Consider the following 20,352-nt stretch of genomic DNA (forward strand, 5'->3'; position numbering starts at 1 on the left):
CCAATCCCTCCCAGCATCAGACTCTTTTCCAGTGAGTCAACTCTTCGTATGAGGTGGCCAAAGTATTGGAGTTTCAGCTTCAGCATCAGTCAGGTTTAAACTAGCATAAAGTTGCTCTCCCTGGAGGCACAGGTCACACCCAGGCAGGGTCTCTCATCGTTGGACAGGGGGCTCACCCTCATGTAGGAGCTGGCACGTGTCTCTTAAAGAAATCATCATCACTGGGCTCCACATGTTGCCCATATCAGGAAACTGAAAGAATCTTTGTCATTAAACAGTTCAATCACCAGAACAAAACTGTTACCAGTATCTTTTGGCAAGCGGTGGCCAGGATCCAGGGGAGATCCAGGGATTCCTTAGAGTTGAGCCCAGGGTCCTGTACAGACAGAGAGGAAGTGCCCTGATTCCATCATCCAAGGCTTCCAGCAGGAGGCAGCCACACTGGAAGCCTTCTAGAAAAGGATATTTTTTATCAGAATAAAAATTGTTAAAATTTAAAGCATACTAGTTATTATTTGCCAACCTAAAATATTCTTAAAAGCCTGGCCCCCCGATCTTTGCAGTTCCCACTAGTTCCTTTGTGTTCAGATTGTCAGGGTAGAAACAATCCATCATTTCAAATTAGTTTCTTCTAATTCTGTTATTGGCTATTATATGAAGGAAAGGTCACACTTGAAAAAATACATAAGAAAATTCTTGCAAAAAAATTGAGTCAAGGAGCCCATAAGCTGCATGAACTCTGCCTTCTAACAGTTTCAATTTCAAAGACTGAGGGCAGAAGGAGAAGGCGACAACAGAGATGAGCTGGTTGGACGGCATCACCGACTCAATGGACATGAGTCTGAGCAAGCTCCGGGAGATGGTGAAGGACAGGGAAGCCCAGAGTGCTGCAGTCGATGGGGTCACAAAGAGTTGGACACGACTGAGTGACTGAACAACATCAAGCTTCAATTTTCTGCCTGGAGGAACCTGATAAAATGGGCACCCTGATTTTTTCACGCCTCTGTTCAAACTCTGCTAAAATGAAATTGATATTCATACCAACACGTAAGAGTTTCTGAGTTTTGAGATGTCACAACAAGGTAAGAGGTTCTGGTGAAAATAGAACACTGCTGGTAGGCAAAACATTCTTAAAATAAAGCTTTGTTTCAAACTGGATTTAAATACAACACTACATGGTTACGTGAAGCATGAACTAAGAGTCTGAATACAGCAGACGACGTGTGAAAGCAAGTCTGAGATCCCACACGTGAGGATAAAAGCTACCGGCTCTGCGGCAGTCGTGTGCGGATGCGACAGTAGGGCCAGGAAGGAGGCGGAGCACCAAAGAACCGACGCTTGTGAGCTGTGGTGCTGGAGAAGACTCCTGAGAGCCCCTTAGTCTGAAAGGAGATCAAACCAGTCCATCCTAAAGGAAATCAGTCCTGAGTAGTCACAGGAAGGACTGATGCTGAAACCAAAGCTCCAATCCCTTGGCCGCCCGACGTGAAGAGCCAGCTCACCGGTAAAGACCCTGATGCTGGGAGAGACTGAAGGCAAGTGGAGCCGGGGACGCAGAGGAAGAGGTGGTTGGGCGGCGTCACCGGCTCAGCGGACAGCGGTCTGAGCGTCTCCAGGGGACGGTGAAGGACGGGGATTCCCGGCGTGCTGCAGTCCATGGGTCACAGAGAGTCAGACACAGCTCAGCAACTGGACAGGTGAAGGACGGGGGTTCTCGGCGTGCTGCAGTCCACGGGTCACAGAGATTCAGACACAGCTCAGCAACCGAACAGCAGCGACGGGAGAGTGAGCGTTTCTCGTCAGATCTGCAGCTGGCACGCACAAGTTGGTTTAGAACACTCTCCAACACAGATTGTCTGTAAGTCTGATTAAGTGTGTCACAAGTGCATGAACCAAAAGGTAATGTATTCATTCCAGGATGGAATAGAATGTTACTTTGAACAGTCTGTAAAACTTACACAGAATCTGTAATCCACTCGAGATTCAAATAATAAAACCTTTACCTGAGATTTAAAGCCTCTTGGAAAGTTGTGCTCTATCTGTGAAAACACTTCATAGATTTCTTTTCATGATCATTTTTCACAGTGAAAACACTTTTAACTCCTCAGTTGCTGATGTTATTTCCAAGATAAACTTGCCCTCACGGGTGTGGGAGATGAAGCTGACCCACTGTGACTGCTCTCTGGCCAAATGACTCTCGCAATTTCTAGCAATGTTCTACATCCATAATATTTCTTTTTATATCCATCAAAATCTACTTCTCAGATCTTCATATACACCAAATAATAGACACACCTGCTGAGTTCAGATTATATTAAACACTCTTTCCCCATGTCAATTGAATCTGAACAAAGTGAAGCAGGGAGAAGGGTTGAAATTTTAAATGATTTTTCAGTTCAGTTCAGTTCAGTTCAGTCGCTCAGTCGTGTCCGACTCTCCGCGACCCCATGAATCACAGCACACCAGGCCTCCCTGTCCATCACCAACTCCCGGAGTTCACTCAAACTCATGTCCACAGAGTTGGTGATGCCATCCAGCCATCTCCTTCTTGGTCGTCCCCTTCTCCTCCAGCCCCCAACCTTTCCCAGCATCAGAGTCTTTTCCAGTGAGTCAACTCGTCACATGAGGTGGCTAAAGTCTTGCAGTTTCAGCTTTAGCATCAGTCCTTCCAATGAACACCCAGGATCGATCTCCCTTAGAATGGACTGGTTGGATCTCCTTGCGGTACAAGGGACTCTCAAGAGTCTTCTCCAGCACCACAGTTCAAAAGCATCAATTCTTCGGCGATCAGCTTTCTTCACAGTTCAACTCTCACATCCATACACGACCACGGGAAAAACCATAGCCTTGACTAGACGGACCTTTGTTGGCAAAGTAATGTCTCTGCTTTTTAATATATTATCAATGATTTTTAAGGCCTCTAAAAAAAAAACATTAGACAGAAATCCTTGCCTTTACTAGTCTATAAAAAAGAATCACAAGGTGCCTTTTTCATGAAATTGCAACAGTTGCAACTCTAATTAGAGTTGCAACAAGTTGGAGTTATGCTTGGAATGATTTGAGTTGAAACAGTTTGGATGTGGGCATATAAGGATAGATAGGATGATACTTAAGGAGGAGCAACAAGTATGAGTCCGTAAATTGTAAAGGTATACTTTGTAAACAAAGATGAAACATTTAACTTGTTTTCACTCTCTGACCCTTCCAGAATTTGCCATCATCTACTGACTCCCCTTGTAGACTTGGTTTATCACCACCAGATTAAAACTAGTTACGTGAATCGTGGTTAGATTTGTTCTCTTTATTTTGAAATTGTTTATGTTTCTCTCTCCTAGTATGAACTGATAAATGCCACTATCTGTATCACTTCATTTGTCTATAAGGTTGTCTCTTGCATTTTCCACTGTGTAGCCATCTTCCACGTATATAGATATTTTATGTCTATGTATATACATATTTATGTCTCTATATATCGAAGTATTTATATATCTGTGCATACAGACATTTATATATCTATGTACCTAGACATTTATAATTATGTACACTTATGTATACACAAATAGATGTTTTACCAGTGTAACAGGGCCTGGCGAAAAGGGAACGCTCCTACAAAAAGAATCAGACATGACTTGGAGATTGAACAACAACAACAAAATAGAAAATACATCCGGTTCACCTGCCACCAACAACACATAGTTTATCAATGTTACTACAACAAAAAATAAAGATTAATTAAAAAAAACAATGCTCAGGGGGACCTCCCTGCAGTCCAGTGATTAAGATTCTGTGTTTCCAAAGCAGGGGGTGAGGGTTCGATCCTTGGTCAGGGAATTAAGATCCCACAAGCTGCATGGCACGGCCAATAAATAAATAAAATTATTAAAGTAAATAAATAAGAATGTTCAGGAAGAACACACAAGCTTTTGGGTGTTTTTTCAAGTACATTCCGTATTAAAATTACAGTCCTGAGTTAAAACTCAAAAGCTTTCATTTCCAAGGTAATCACAACTGGGCATGAAAAAAGCCTGCCGCCTGTGGCCATACCCTGCAATAGCAACCTTAAGAGTTTTGCTTGTGAATACCTCTTGTTCGTTCAGTCCCCAGGTCGTGTCCCACACTCTGCGACCCCCACGGACTGCAGCACGCCAGGCCTCCCTGTCCATCACCGTCTCCCAGAGTTTGCTCAGACTCACGTCCATTGAGTCGGTGATGCCATCCAACCAGCTCATCCTCTGTCGTCCCCTTCTCCTCTTCCCTTCGGTTCAGTTCAGTTCAGTCGCTCCGTCGTGTCCGACTCTTCGCTTACCACACCTCAATCCACAGTGGGGCTGAGGCTGACCACACAGCTCACCCCGCGATGAGGTTGACCCTGACCTTACTCCATGGTGGAGCTGGAGCTGATCCCACTACTAACCCCACAGTGGGGCTGACCCAACACCTCACCCCACGGCGGTCCTGGGGCTGACCCCAAACCTCTCCTTACAGCGGGGCTGACCCGACACCTCAACCCATGGTGGGGCTGGGCTTGACCCCACACCTTACCCCACAGTGGGGCTGAACCAACACCTCAGACCACGGCGGAGCTGCAACTGACCCCAAACATCACCCCTTGGTGGAGCGGAGGCTGACTGCACACCTCACCCCATGGTGGATTTGGGGCTGACCGAAAACCTCACCCCACAGTGGAGCTGGGGCTGACATCATAATTCACCCCACGGAGGAGTTGGGGGCTGACCCCACACCTCACCCCAAGGTGTGGCTGACCTGATACCTCACCCCACGGTGGGGCTGACCCCGCACCTCACCCCATGGAGGAACTGAGGTTGGACCCCACACCTCACCCCACAGTGGGGTTGGGACTGACCTCACACCTAATCCCGCGGTGGAGCTGGGGCTGACCCCACACCTCATCACATGGAGGAGCTGAAGCAGACCCTACACCTCATCCCACAGGGGAGCTGGGGCTGACCCTAGACCACAACCCATGGTGGACCTGGCCCTGATCCAACACCTCACCCCACGGTAGATTTGGGGCTGACCGAAAACCTCACCCCACAGTGGGGTTGGGACTAACCTCACACCTAATCCCACGGTGGAGCTGGGGCTGACCCCACACCTCACCCCATGGTGGGGCTTACCCCGTAGCTCAGCCTTTGGTGCAGCTGGGGCTGACACCACAGCTCAACCCACGGAAGAGGTGCAGATTGACCCCACACCTCATTACATGGAGGAGCTGGGGCTGACCCCACACCTCACCCCACGGTGGAGCTGGGGCTGACCCCACATCTCATCACATGGAGGAGCTGGAGCAGACCCTATACCTCATCCCACGGTAGAGCTGGGGCTGACCCCACACCTCATCAGATGGAGGAGCTGGAGCAGACCCCACACCTCTTCACATGGAGGAGCTGGAGCAGACCCCACACCTCATCCCACGGTAGAGCTGGGGCTGAACCCGCACCTCAACCCATGGAGGAGCTGGAGCAGACCCCACACCTCACCCCACGGTGGAGCTGGGGCTGACCCCACACCTCATCACATGGAGGAGCTGGAGCAGACCCCACACCTCATCCCACGGTAGAGCTGGGGCTGACCCCACACCTCACCCCATGGTGGGGCTTACCCGTAACTCAGTCCTTGGTGCAGCTGGGGCTGACACCACAGCTCAGCCCACGGAAGAGGTGCGGATTGACCCCATACCTCACACTACAGTGGATCTGGGGCTGAACCCCACACTTCACTCCATGGTGGAAATGACATGACACCTCACCCCCATGGAGCTGCTAGGGCTGACCCCAACCTCAGACCACAGTGGAGCTGGGGCTGAACCCACACCACACCCCTTGGTGAATTTGGTTCAGACCTGGCACCTAAGTCCACGGTAGAGCTTGGGTTGACACCACACTGCACCCCAGAGTGGGGCTGGGACTGACTCCATTCCTCACCCCACGGTGGAGTTGGGGGAGGAACCCATACCTCACAACATGGAAGAGTTTGGGGTGGACTTCACACCTCAAACCACAGTGGAGCTGGAGGCTGACCCCAGAACTCACCCCACGGTGGAGCCGGGGAGGACACCACACTTCACCCCATGGGGATTTGAAGCTGACCCCACACCTCACCCCACGGTGGAGCTGGGTGGACCCCAGGCCTCAGCCCACTGTAGAGCTGGTGCTACCCCACACCTCACCCTGTGGTGGAGACGAGCTGACCCCGCACCTCCACTGTTTCCACCTAGAGATGACCCTCTGCATCCCTCAGGTGGAAAATGGATGAACGTCACGACGAGTCTCAGAGAGCCCGGCTCTGAGCCCACGTCTCACCTCAAGAGTAACCGTGCTTGTTCCCACACTTGTTCTTTGGCCGCTGAGAGTCATCGTGCAGCCCATCAGCACTGGGTGGAGCTGAAGAAGATCCCAGGGTGGATCTAGGGGGGACCCCACACATCACCTCAGTTTACACTGGCGTTTTTACCCCGTCACCTCAGGTTAACGTGCAGCGGATCTCCCATCTCACCCTGTGCAGAGCTGCAACTGATCCCACCCCAGTCACGTCTGTCTCAGCAGCTGACTGACAGGAAGTCCAAACGGGCTCACCCCTTAGCATTGCTGTTCAGCCACGAAGTCACGTCTGACTCTTTGGGACCCCATGGATTGCAGCCCATCAGGCTTGCCTGTCCTCCACTATCTCCTGGAGTTTGCTTACACTCAAGTCCATTCGGTCGGTGATGCCATCCTACCATCTCTTCTCCTAACCCTTATCACTTCCTGGTTTGAGTGACAATGAGCGGAGACTGAGTTTGTTACTGTGTCCGCCTCCCGAGACAGGCCTGGAGGCGCCCAAGCGACACAGCTTTTATTTCAGGTGAGTCCGAAGGCACAGCGTGGGCGGTGAGGGGCCCGTGCGGGCGTGCAGGCTCCGCCCCTGCTCCCCACGCCTCCGTCTGCTTCTGCTCAGCCAGCGGGAGGCCCGCGCGCTACGTGAAGAAGAACAGCGGCTCCTCCCTGTCCCTGTCCATCAGCTCGTGCTTGGACTGCTCCTCTGTCTTCAGGGCGGGTGGCCGGGATCGGCACACTAGCCTCCTGCCCCGCTGCAGGGAGGGGACGCCGTGAGCCTGCACCCCGGCCTCACTGCACCCGGGCTGAGGCTGGACACCTGCCCGGAGCGCACGGGAGCCTGGGGCCCAGGCCCAGCCCAGCCTTTCCGGTGGCTGAGGTCATGTGTGGTCTGTGGACAGGCCAGGGCCTCCGAGAGGGCCGGGGTAGGGAAATCTATGTGGCCTGCACGCCGGTGCTGGCCCTGGGTGAGTGGGGGCGGGGCAGGAAGGAGGCACCCGGAAACTCGGGAGACGCCAGGCTAAAGGGACATCTCTCTCGCCACGAGGATCAGGAGAGACTCCGTGGGGTCCACACTGGTCCTCGGGTCAGGGTCAGGATCGGGACTCTTCAGGGACCACAAGTCCAGCAGGCCAGTGGCTACTCCGGCCCGTACGCTATGGGTGGGGGATGCAGTGGCTGGGGGACCCTCAGTGAGTGAGGGGTGGTGGCCTTGGCCTGGGGTCTGGCTGGAATGTAGGTGGGACCCCAGGGAGGCACTGAGCTGTGGGCACCAGTGTTCCTAGGGAAGGTTGGGAGGTTGCCCGGAGGAAGTAGGTCCTCAGGGGCAGGTGGCGGGGAGCAGGCCTGAGATGGGGACCCTGGCTCCACCCTGACATTGCTCTGGTGACCAGTCTCCCCACAGGACCCCAGCAAGTGTGTCTACAAAAGTGGGCGAGACCTGGCGGGTCTGCAGCCACGAGCCTTCCTGGCCACGCCCCCTTGACACCGCCACGCCCCTCTGGGCCGCCCCGCCCCGGGCCACGCCTCCTCGGGGCCTCCCTTACCTTCCTCTTGACATCCGCCTGGGCTTGCGCCTGTGCGTGCAGCAGTCACTCCTCCTGCAGCTGTTTCTGCAGCTTCGCCTTCTCTTCCCGGAGTCTGGGTGCAGGAAGGGCGAGGTTAACGACCAGAGGCCCGGAGAAGGCCACCAGCTCCTCCCCACGCAGCCTCAGGCCTCGGCGCCGCTCTGCCCCACCTCCTTGCTGGCTCTGGCCCTGGTTGCTTGGGAGGGCCTGGCTCGAGGCTCATCTCCCCCCGGAAGGCCCAGGTTCCTGGCTTCCCCTCCCTGGTCACTGATGCATCGCCACCTTGAAAGCCCAGGCCCCAGCAAGGTCAGCAGTCCCGAGTCCTCCTGTCTGTACTTAAGGCCACCAAACCTTGTCCAGTGCCTGCCTGAGCAGGGTCTGGGGACCCAGGGGGAGAGCCCTTGTGTGTGGGAAAGACATGGCTGATCGCAGATGGCCGTGCCTCAGGACTCTGCTGGGACCGAATGACCCAGGTGGCCGGGAACTGGCCTGCACCCCATCGGGCCCACGGGGCACACCCTTCGTTGACTCCCCTTCAGCGGCTCTCAGGCCGGCCCTTTCCCTCCCCGGGCTCGGGCAGTATAGCTCTTTGCCCGCAAAGTGCCTCCCACTGTCCCTTCTCCTCGGCGGCTGGGTGCGGGAGGTGGGGGTTTGCCCATCACTTTGCTCCCGGGGTCCCTAAGGCCACCACATGCCTCTCCCAATGGAGGGACCTTTCCCACTGGGCTGAGCCTGTGGGATGTGAGCCAGACACCCCCTCCCAGCGGGGAGCCCCAGGGCGTGCCCCTGTCCTCAGGGCCAGTCCAGAGCTGCTGGGGATGTGCAGGGCCCCCCAACACACCGGAGGCGCCTCTCCTTCTCCTTGGCTTTCTTGGCCTGCTCGATGCGGGCTGGGGGCACGTGCTCCAAGCAGTTCGTCCAGCCTGTGCTCGATGGTGGCCAGCATCTGCACGGTGTCCAGGCTGTACTCCTCCTGGCCACCCACGCAGTGTCAGTAGACATCCAGCACCTTGCAGTTAAGACTCTCCAGCAGCTTGTCCTGTGAGGTGGGCAGGCCTCCCTCCAGCGGGGCCGCGCGGGCCCGGGCTGCCCCCACGCCTCAGCCAGCTGACCTTTCGGGGCTCTGCCGAGCCGGCAGGGGGTGCTCGGGAAGTCAGGGGGCACAGAGCTAGACAGTCGGGCTTCTCTTGGGCAGAGGGCCGCACCCTGGGCCTCTGTGGTCAGCCAGATCCCGGGTCCCAGTGCCTACTGGGGCTCCTGCCTGGACACGGGGTGCCCACTGAGGCCCCGTGACCTACTCTGCCCCTGCCTTGCCCTCAGCTCCCCCTGGGACCACGTTCTGTGGCCTGCTTTCTGTAGTGCTCAGCTAGACGACTCCCCTCTCTCAGCCTGTTCTGATGTTCAGAAGACACAACACCCCTGTCCCCTGGGGTGGCCAAGAGGGAGGGGCGGGGGGCAGGGGGCACAGGGCACAGCTGATGCCCGGTAGTCTGGGGGTAGATGCCCGGCCTGCTCTCGGGACTCCAGGTACTTGGCCCGAGAGGCAGGAGGCTCTCAACAGCAATCAAATGAACTAGGAAGCTGGGTGCAGGCCCTGGGCCCCTGGGCTCCGTGCTCTGAGTCCTCTCACCCTCCCGGCCTGGCTGGGGACGTGCCTGCCTGCCTCCCTGCAGGGTCACTTCCAGACGCACTGAGTGTTTAAGAAGCAGATGATTTCACGGAAGGAAGGAGGGATGGAGGAGGGGTGTTGCCCATTCATGGGGCGTGAACACACGGCTGGTTCTGATCTGGGGCCAAGGGCCATGTCCAGTGGTGCCCGTGGGTCAAGCCCAGAGCCTGGCAAGTGGCAAGGACCACGGCAGCCCCGGAGAACCACGTGCCTCCGGGCTGGCTCTCCCGCGGTCTAGGCCCCTCTGGCGGAGATGACTCCACCCTCCACTGGGGCTATGGCCACGTGCCCACCACTGCCATCTGCCCATCCGGGGTCCTTACCTCCTGATCACCCTTGAACTCACCAAAATGGAAGACACGGGCTTTGAGCTCCAGCTCCGCGGCCATCTCCTCCTCCTTGGCAATGGACGTCATCAGCGTGGCGATCCACTGCTTCAGCTGGTTCACCTCCCGGTCCCTGAAGGGCAGCAGCACCTCTGAGCCTGCTGGCCCTGCCGCATGCTGAGGGCCAAGAGCCCCAGCCTCAGAGGCCCTGGTGAGACGCAGGGGAAATCTAACATCTTTAACAATCCACGCTAAAAAAAAAAAAGGGAAAACCCAAACCTGCTTATTGAGGTATAGAATTCACCATAAAATTCTTTCGAAATGTCCAATTTTTTTCGTGACCATCATAATCTAGTTTCAGGACAGTGTCATTGACTGGAGAGAAGCCCCCTGTCACTCTCGCCCACCCCTTCCGCTCCGTCTCTCCTGGACGTAAACACGGAGCCCCGTGGCGTCTGTCCCTTTGTGTCTGGCTCTTTCACCCGGCACTGTGTTTTCAGGTCTGTCTCTCCTGTAACGTGCCTGGTCAGAGCCTCGTTTCTTCTTACGACCACTGTAGTCCAACACGTGGGAGACCAGGCTTTGCCAGAGTCATTCTTCAGTGGACATTAGGCAGTTTCTACCTTTAATCTCTTGGGAACAATGCTGCTGTGGACGTTCACTGGACAGGGTTTTCCGAGCCCAAGTTTTTAATCCTCTTAGGGGCTTCCCTGGTGGCTAAGCTGGTAAAGAGTCCGCCTGCAATGTGGGAGGCCTGGGTTCAATCCCTGGGTTGGGAAGATCCCCTGGAGAAGGGAAAGGCTACCCACTCCAGTATTCGGGCCTAGAGAATTCCATGGACTGTATAGTCTATGGGGTTGCAAAGAGTCGGACACGACTGAGTGACTTTCACTAGGAATAGGATTGCAACAATCACCTTTTATATGAAACATATTAATTTTTTCTTAAGTCTGTCATGGCAGACATGCATTGTCTGCTGGGGTTTCTGGAGCAGAAACCCTGGCTCTTATAGTTGGCATGGGTCTGGCCAGTGTGGGCAGCGGCATGCCAGTCCTGACCAGAGTGAGCAGGACACTAGTCGCTCAGCCAGCTGTGCCTGTGGGGTCTAGAGGTGCCCCTTTCCCTACGGTGGTTCTGAGGCTCCGCCCAGGTGAACAGAACCACCGACATTTCCCTGTGTTTAGGCAAAGTGCCACGGGAGCGGCTCCTTTGCCCTCTGTCATGAGCACGGGTGGTGGGGTACAGGCCTCCGCCCCCTGGCAGCCCTCCAGGATGCAGCTCCATGGCTGTGGGGCTGAGGCCAGGAGCCTGAGTGCGAGGGGGGCGGAGATGGTCCAGCCAGCCCTCCCAGGCTTTCAGAGGCGGGTGGCCAGGTGGACCACCTGCAGCTCACACACACCCTCTCTCAAGGCCTGGGCCCTTATGGTGGGCAAGCAGGGCACCCTGGATAAGAACAGAGGCCAGACCTCGGCTCAACCCTGAGTGTCCACTGCAGAGTCAGCGGCGCATCTCCCAGTGGTGCATGACTGCCAAGAGTCCAGCCTGCTCCTTAGAGCTTCCTCTGCGTCCAGTGCCTGGACACGAGTGACCCTGCAGCCAGCGCCCCTTTTACATGGACTAGATGTGTCGGGGGGCGGGTAATTTTGTTCTTCTATTTCTTTTCCAGGTGTTTGGGATAAAAAGATGCCTTTTCCCCACTGTGTGTGTGCTCAGTCACACCCGACTCTTTTCGACCCCAGTCCAGTCTTTTGGACTGGAGCCTGCAAGGCTGCTCTGTCCATGGGATTCTCCAGGCAAGAATACTGGAGTGGGTACCTGTTCCCTTCTCCTGGGGCTCTTCCCAACTCAGAGATTGAACCCAAGTCTGTTGTACCTCCTGCACTGGCAGGAAACACAGTCTTTCCTGAGACCTCGTGTTTCAGCATTATTCTGGGGACTCTTGGTAGGAAATTATCCAAGGCAGGGTGTTGGTCAACAGGACGTGAGCACACAAGCGGTCAGAGCTGTGGGCTGGCTCTACCTCAGGACCTTTGCACGCGGTTCCCTCTTCCCCAAGATTCCCTGTGGTGTCCCATCACTCAGGAAGTCCATGGCTGAAAAGACACCCTCCCTGGGAGCCTCACCTGCCCTCTCCCATCTGCCGCCAACCTCCACTTCAACCTCCTCCTCATAGGACCCTTTACCCCTAGCATGTGTTACTACCCACAAGGCAAATCTGCGCGCCTCAAAGTCTTCTCCCCTGGGCTGCCAGCTCATTGGGCAGGGTTTACCTTATTTATGAAGGGCCCAGACCCTGGCCTGATCCAGAATGGGTTCTTACTCAAGGTTTGGGAGTAAAGCGGTGATCCCCTGCTCCCAGCTGGCCTCACCTGGAGCCAGACCCTGCCCAAACAGGCTCTGCAGGGCTTCATGTCAACAATAAAACTGACGCCCCTTTCTGTTCTAGAAAACTTAACTCTGAGCCAACGCTGGGCAGGAAACACTACATGACGAAGGCTGGAGAGTCAAGTAGCTTGGATCATATTACTACTATTAAATAACAAATAACAGTGCTAATCATTATAATCATTAGTAAAATAAATGCGCGCGTGCTCAGTCGCTTGTCATGTTGGACTCTACAACCCCATGGACCGTAGCCCACCAGGCTCCTCTGTCCATGGGATTCTCCAGGTAAGAATACTGGAGTGGGTTGCCATTTTCTCCTCCAGGGGATCTTCCTGACCCAGGGATGGAACCCACAGCTCCTGCATTGCAGGCAGATTCTTTACTGCTGAGCCAGTAAAATAATCATTACAGAACCACCTTGGGGGGTGTCCGTGGACATGCCCCCTCCCGACTGCAGGCTGCTCCAGGGTGGGGAGAGGTCAGCCCCTCAGGGCTCCACCCGCCTGGCCCACTCTGAACCTCAGCTCCGGGCCCAAGAGGACACGGCCTCTCCCCAGAGCCGGCAGGGCCAGCACCATGGACAGGGCAGGGTGGGCCACCCGGCCGCGGAGCCCTGCCTGAGACCTACATGCGGGTTTGGGTGTTCTTCAGGGTGAAGCTCAGCTCCTCCAGGGCCTCCTCCATCTCCTGGGTGTTCTGGACCAGGGACAGGTTCTGCTCCTCCAGCTTTGTGAAGACGTCGAGGAGCTGCTGCGGGTCTGTGAAGTATAGCTCCAGCTCCTGCGAGCAGAGCCAGGTGAGGCCCCGGGTCAACGGGCCCCGCCCCGCAGCCCCGCGTGAGCAGGCACTCACCTCCCCATCGAGGTCGTCCTCCACAGGGAGGGTGGAGCTGGACCTGCGGGAACACGGGGTCAGGGCCTGGGGCACCTCCCCAACCAGCCCTCGTTCCGTCCTCTGTCCCCCCGGCAGCCGAGGCTGTGGCCCCAGCCTCCTCTCAGCCCCTCCTGTGGTCCCGGTCACACCACGCCCGGTCAGTCCCTCTCACTCTGGTTAGAATAAAGCACGGCTCCCGCCTCGAGGCTGCCAGCCCCAGCAGCTCCTTCCTGAGATCCAGGAGCCAACCCGATCTCAGACCTATGGCTCCCACCCACCCCCGGTCCCCGCTCTTTCCCTCCCACCTGGGCCTTCCGTGCCCCGTTCCCTCCTTAGCACGTGTCATCGCTGGCCCCTCTCACAGCTGCTGTGACACACTACACGCCAGGGACCTTGCTGGACACGCACGGCCCAGTGGCCACAGGGAAGGCTGTGAGGGCTGCAAGCACTGGGGGGACCTGGCCAACCTCAGTCCTGCATCCGTCACCCCTCCCAGCCTGCACCCTGTATGGGCACGCAGGCTCTGCCGCCCCCGGAGCTGGTGAGGCCGGCTTGCAGCTGCAGGAGGCTGGGCCGAGACCTCCGAGACCCCAGCTCAGCCTTCCTGAAGCACAGAGCTGGCGTCACAGGGCCCCGCCGACGGCGAGGACACTGCCAGGCCTGTGCCTCACCCTGTGTGCACGCTGACTTTACTCTGCGACCCCGTGGACTAGAGCCCACCAGGCTCCTCTGTCCGTGGGATTTCTCAGGCAAGGAGCTGGTGAGGCCGGCTTGCAGCTGCAGGAGGCTGGGCCAAGACCTCCGAGACCCCAGCTCAGCCTTCCTGGAGCGCACAGCTGGTGTCACAGGGCCCCGCCGACGGCGAGGACACCGCCAGGCCTGTGCCTCAGCCTGTGTGCACGCTGACTTTACTCTGCGACCCCGTGGACTAGAGCCCACCAGGCTCCTCTGTCCGTGGGATTTCTCAGGCAAGAATACCGCAGGGGGTTGCCGTTTCCTCCTCCAGGGGACCTTCCCAGAACAGGCACTGAACCTGCATCTCCTGCACTGGCGGGCGGATTTCCCGTCTGAGCCACCAGGGGGCCCCACGCACACAGATGCCACCGAATCGGCACACGAGAGCCCTGCCGTCAGAAAGCCAGTCACCTGCCCAAGGTCACTCTCGGCCTGGAAGGCGCCCTTCTGAGGCTCTTCCTTCCAAGAGGACACAGCCTGGGGGCAGGCTGGACTCTAGCTCCAACTCGTCCTCCCAGCCAAGTGCCTTGTGCGGCCCGCGACCTGCCCAGATGTGCACGGTGGCTGTGGTCACAGGGCTGGCAGGCAGAGGGCCCAGACCTCTGCTTCCAGGGACTTTCCCTGCTGCCAGGAGCTCCAAGGCTGAGGGCACCTCGCCAGAGGAGGCACGCACATCCGATCCCGGAGCTGGAGACCACAGCCCGGCGCGGAGGGGTTATGGGGACCAGAGCTAACCTCTGCACGTGCCTGGCCTGTGTGCTTGGTGACCCACCACGTGCACCACAAAATCAGAAAGAAAGGTACAAGACCCAGGTCTGATTGTGTCGGAACCCTGCTGAAACTTCATGCCCTCTGCAGCCCCAGACCCCAGGGCGGGGACTTGAGGCAAGGCCAGGGTGCAGCCCTGCCTGGCTGCCAGGCGCCCCTGCCCCTCCGCACCTTGTGGGGAGCCTGCCCAGAGAGGCTGGGGTGTACAGTTACTGTGCTGGAGGAGCAGGGGACCCCGGAGGCGGCGGTGGGGCAGGCGTGTCCTGCGGTCAGTCATCACGGCGTGTGTGTGTGTGGAGGGGTGTCAGGGAATCACAGGAAGACATTCAGGACAGGCCCCAGGGCGGTGGGACAGGCGTGTCCTGCGGTCAGTCATCACGGCGTGTGTGTGTGTGTGGGGGGTGTCAGGGAATCACAGGAAGACATTCAGGACAGGCCCCAGGGCAGCGGGGCAGGCGTGTCCTGCGGTCAGTCATCACGGCGTGTGTGGGAGGGGGGGCGGGGGGGGCGTGTCAGGGAAACACATGAAGACATTCAGGACAGGCCCCAGGGCGGCTCGGTGGTCCCCGAGGGGGTCTTTCAGGGGCTACAGGGTGAATCACCAGAGCTAGATCTGGTCGGTTGGTCTGTCCCTTACCGTGTTTTGCATAACACTTGAAAATAACTGTCATAATTAAAGTTTGGGATATTTTATATGAAAATCCAGACACTTCCTGCTTCCCTTTCAAGGTTCAGGGGCTCTGCCAGCCCCCCGGCCAGCACTCTGGACTCTGAGGGTCCAGGCAGTTGGGTCCTCTCCCAAGTACCCCCCCGGCTGCCTCCGCCATGCACCTTTGACTGTCCCAGCAGCACCCACGTGGGCCACCCCAAGCTCAAGTTCACCAAATCACATGAACGTAAGTGTCTTCTCAGGAAACACCTCGATTTTCAGGCTTACGTTTAACTCTAGACCCTCCAGGCTGGACATGGCCCTTCCTCAGCCTCTTCCCTGTTCCAGGCACTCTGAGCTGGCGCCACTGGGGGCCGCTCCCCAGCAGGCCAGTCTCCTCCATCACCCCCTCCCCACTCACCTTTTGGACTCCACCCCGCTGGGCACGCTGGGCAGGGTGCCCTGCTGCTGGCTGACGGTCATGGACAGTGCCTGGCGCAGCCGCATCACTTGCAGGAGCTTGGCAGGCTTCTTGGGGCTCTGCCCTCTGGTGGAAGCAGAGGGGGGCTGTCCACCTGCCCATCCCCACAGCCCAGAGTGGGTCCCCTCCAGCCAGGGGCCACCACATACCTCTGGAGCTCAACTTCCCCTTGATCTCCAGTCCTGTGGGAAGCCAGGAGAGGCTCAGGGTCCCAGGCACTTGCCCGTGGTCTCCCCAAGTGGCAGGGCTGCTCGGAGAGCTGGCCGACGACCTCCCAGAGTGTGTGGGCTGAGCAGTGGGGGTTGGGGGGGCTCTGGGGGATGGGGAGATCTGGGGGGGTGGGGGGCTCTGAGGGATGGAAAGGCCTGACCCGGGGGTGGGTACTCTGGGGGATGGGGAGGCCTGGGGGGCTCTGAGGGATGGAGAGGCCTGGAGGTGGAGGGCTCTGGGGGATGGAGAGGCCTGGGGGGGATCTGGAGGATGGGGAGGCCTGGAGGTGGGTGGGGCTCTGGGGGATGGAGAGGCCTGGGGGGAGGCTCTCGGAGATGGAGAGGCCTGGGGGGGGTTCTGGGGGGATGGAGAGGCCTGGAGGGGTGTGGGGCTCTGGGAGATGGAGAGGCCTGGGGGGAGGCTCTGGGAGATGGAGAGGCCGGGTGAGTGGACACGGGTGCACCCTCCCCTCCCTGCTACCTTGCTCCCCCACTGAGGACAGCAGCAGGCTCTCAAAGGCCTCCACCGCCTCCGTGGCCTGTGTCAGAGCCGAGCGCTCCTCCTCCTGCTCCTCCAGCCGCTCCCGGGCGGCACTTTTGGCTCGTACAGGAAGTCCTTGTGCTGCTGCAGCGTGTCCTCAAAGTTGGAGATTCCGCTGCACCCGGGAGGGGACAGGCGAGGTCAGGCTCCATCCCTGGGCCCCTCGGAGGGAAGGAACCCGGACTCTGCACGCAGGCGAGAGGGCCGGCCTGTGGGGCAGCACAGCTCAGTTCCCAGGTCACCGCCACTCCCAGGTCAGAAAGGCCTCGGGGTGAGCCCTACCCCGTGTCCTGGCCTCGGTTGCCTGCAGGGCCTGGGCTCCCGGACATGATCGGGGTGCAGAGCGGTGTGCCGCGCGGAGCTCCCTGGGCTCTGGGAGACACGGCGGGGGCAGTGCGCCCCCTGAACTCATCTCTTGATGTTCATGATCTGGGTGGTCAGCTCACGAATCTCCAGATCTCCATCTTGGCTTTGGACTCCTTGTCAGTCCTGGGGGCGGGGGGCGGAGGGGAAGGGGCTCAGGGGAGTGTCCACACTGCCTTTGGTTGGGGCTGCAAGCGGGGGAGCTGCCAAGCAGGGGCCTGAACTGAGGGCAGGGGTCCGTCCACGGCCGCTGCAGGCGGGCTGGGGAAGTGGTGGGCATGCAGGCCTGGGCCAGGCCTGAGCAGGGGGCTCACGTTCTCAGTGCCTGCACAGAGCTGCGGTCCTTCTCCCTGAGAAACTCGTCGAACAGGGCCGCATCCTTCTCCAGGAACGTCTCTGCCCGCTCCAGCTCAGCTTCCTCCTGGGCCGCCAGCCTCTCCAGTCACTGGATCTCACTCCGCTTCACATCCAGGGCGTACTGAGGGCAGGAGTGGCACGATACAGGCCCCACGGGGACAGGGTACGGGGCCCACGGGGCAGCCGGCCTACCTGGATGAGAAACATCTGCCGGTTCCGGTCCTCGTATCTGTTGATGGCGTTGGGCTCCAGCTTCTTTTCTGCAGCGAAAGGCATGAGGCATCTGGGGGTGGGCAGGCAGTGGGAGCAACCCCCCAGGCAGTGGCTGGGGACCCGCGAGCCAGGCGGTCCTGAGGCCTGGGTCACAACAGGGACCTAGACAGAGAGAGCTCTGCCTCCAGGCTGTGCAGATACAGAGCATCTCCATGGCTGGAGTCTGGCCAGGTGGGAAGTCCTCCTTGAGTCTGACTTGAGTTGCTCTTGCTTGTAGCACCCTTCTCCCTAGAATGAGGCTCTGGACAGCCCACCCTGGAAGTTTCACCTGGCTGGATGTCATGATGAAAGGTCTGTTGGCCAGGACAGTAACAGGAGTGGGTGGTGAGAGAGAAAACAAGGCAGCAAGATCTCTAGTTGGGGCGCCCAAGCCTCCAGCAAGGCTTCCCAGGTGGCACTAGTGGTAAAGAATCCACCTGCCAAGGCAGGAGATGCAAGAGACACAGGTTCGATCCCTGGGTCAGGAAGATCCTCTGAAGAAGGAAATGGCACCCCACTCCAGTGTTCTTGCTGGGAAATCCCATGAACAGAGGACCCTGGTGGGCCACAGTCCATGGGGTCACAAAGAGTCGGACACAACCGAGCATCTGAGCACACGCACAAGCCTCCAGAGGCTAAGTCCATCCTGGCAGGGTTCAGCCGGGTGGGAGGAAGCTGGGGTGGGCATCAGGGCCGCCTTCTGGAGCACGAGCAGCGAGGCATCGCAGTTGGGGTCAAGGCCCACGGGGTCTCTTTCCCGGCCTTTCTGAGAGCACGGGCTGGGGCGCCCCCGCTGTGGATGCAACTGTGGGCTCTTGACCTTGTCCTTCACACCCGCTCCTTTCCAGAAGGATGTGCTGTGGTCCAGGAGGCCTGATTTAAGTCGAGACGCCTGGCCTGGCCGTCCTGAGCTCCTCAAGGAAGTCAGACCTGCTGGGTCCAGTCTTGCCCACTTAGATGCCCCCTGTGGCTACCGGGTCTTGGCAATAACAGGCGGTGGAGGCAGAGATAAGACACAGGCAGAGCTCCACACTTGACATAAAAAGCCTCGGTGTCAGGGGTGGAGGCTGGGGTCTCTCCATGTTCACATTCAGGGCCCCTGTAGTCCAAGGGGTCCAGGACCCTGACCTCAACTGGTTCTTTAAGCTTATTGGTTTATAGTTCATCGGTAGAACACTGATGCATATGTTTAGTACTCTAGACTTCCTTGTTTTGTCCCTCAGTCATGTCCGACTGTTTGTGACCCCATGGACTGTAGCCCACCCACCAGGCTCATCTGTCCATGGGATGCTCCAGGCAAGACTACTGGAGTGGGTTACATGCCTTCCTCCAGGGGATCTTTCCAACCCAGGAATCAAACGTGGGTCTCCTGTGTTGCAGGCAAATTCTATACCATCTGAGCCACCAGGGAAGCCCTTCAGACTGCTTACCAGGTGATGAAAATAACAACAGCTCACACACACAGCTCCCTCTCACTACATGCAGTGAGTGAAGACCTGAATCCCAGGACCCACGAGGCTAGTGATCAGCAGAAGAGGCAGCAGCAGGACACGCTGACTTGCCCGGACAGACGAGCCGAGTGAGACGCCTCATCTGACAACAGTCAAGCCTGCGCTCACGGTGAGTGAAGACCTGAATCCCAGGACCCACATGGCTAGTGATCAGCAGAAGAGGCAGCAGCAGGACACGCTGACTTGCCCAGGACAGACGAGCCGAGTGAGACGCCTCATCTGACAACAGTCAAGCCTGTGCTCACGGTGCAGGTCAGCACTCTGACTGCACACAGCACCAGGGTTCAAAGGCTGCTGGTCGGCAGTGCATCTGGAACTGATCTTTGCAGCCTGGGAGGCAGAGGTCGGGCATAAAGAGGACCCGTTGCCCCCCACCACACACACACACACACACCGCACCACAACCCCGCATGGCTCAAGCCCTCTAAAAGTGCTGCTCATACAGGAAGGGCGAAGGCGGGCCTGGGGACCAGGGCTGGGGACCACGGGGCGGGGGGGGACGGGGTGCACCTCGGGTCATGGCGAACTTCCAGGCCACCTGCTCGTGGAAGCTGCGCAGCTGCTCAGCCCGCTCCTCCTGGTCCTCCGTCTCCAGCTCGCGGAGCAGGCTGGTGTGCTTGGCGGACACCTTGGACGAGTAGGTCATCTTCTCATGCACCCGCAGCTTCTTCTTCTGCTCCCAGTCCTGAGGGAGGCGGGCGGGAGGGCAGGGTCGGGTGGGGACGGACGGACCGGGCCCGTCTCCTCCCCGCTGCCTGTCCTATCAGGTGACAGGCACAGGCAGAGGCGCACACCTGGAGGGGTGTAGGGGCCTGCGCGTGTGCCCTATGCAGGGGGAAGCGCCCGGGGTGAAGGGCATCTCCCTGTGGAGAATGGGGTGCAGGCAGGCAGGGCACCAGAGGAACTGGGGAACCCTGGTCAGATGCGATTCCAGTCCAGGGGTGCAGGGACACGCTCGCTGCCTCATCTGTCTGAAGCTCACACTTAAACCGCATGTCTTGGGCTGTGATTTCTAAATCTGACAAACCAAGGCTCAGAGAAGCTGGATCTTCAGAGTTTCCAAGTTTGATAAGGAAGCTTGCTACTTACTGGGGGTGACCTGGGGCTGGGAGTCACTGGGGATCTGCAGCGCCCCAGCCCTTCACTTGGGGGGGTCTCAGGTTGAGGGGATTTCTTCCCGGTGGCCTAATGCCCACACCTCTTGCCCCCAGGCCCTGAGGATGTTGCTGGCTCGAGCCTGCATGCGGCTTCCCCTGGTCAAATCCAACATCCCACTGGTCCTACCAGTAACAACGCCTGTTCCCCTCTAATGTGTGGTGGGCACTGATTT

At 58.0% G+C, this 20,352-nt stretch overlaps 1 pseudogene across 1 annotated transcript; it reads right to left on the bottom strand.

Moving 5' to 3' along the window:
• Nucleotides 1–998: 998 nt before the first annotated feature.
• LOC148773835 (cilia- and flagella-associated protein 100-like) lies at nucleotides 999–20,017 on the bottom strand (annotated as a pseudogene). The gene is made up of 15 exons (XR_016036279.1): nucleotides 19,919–20,017; nucleotides 19,533–19,782; nucleotides 17,452–17,519; nucleotides 17,217–17,380; nucleotides 16,953–17,028; nucleotides 16,822–16,911; nucleotides 16,480–16,635; nucleotides 15,939–15,971; nucleotides 15,730–15,853; nucleotides 13,136–13,178; nucleotides 12,912–13,063; nucleotides 9,896–10,031; nucleotides 8,745–8,942; nucleotides 7,883–7,976; nucleotides 999–7,090 (listed from the first exon to the last, which is right to left on the bottom strand). The product of XR_016036279.1 is annotated as a cilia- and flagella-associated protein 100-like (transcript).
• Nucleotides 20,018–20,352: the final 335 nt, after the last annotated feature.

The sequence above is a fragment of the Moschus berezovskii genome, chromosome 25 (genome assembly GCF_049115385.1).
Source record: "Moschus berezovskii isolate FMDL1 chromosome 25, NW_MosBer_1.0, whole genome shotgun sequence".
NCBI lineage: Eukaryota > Metazoa > Chordata > Mammalia > Artiodactyla > Moschidae > Moschus > Moschus berezovskii.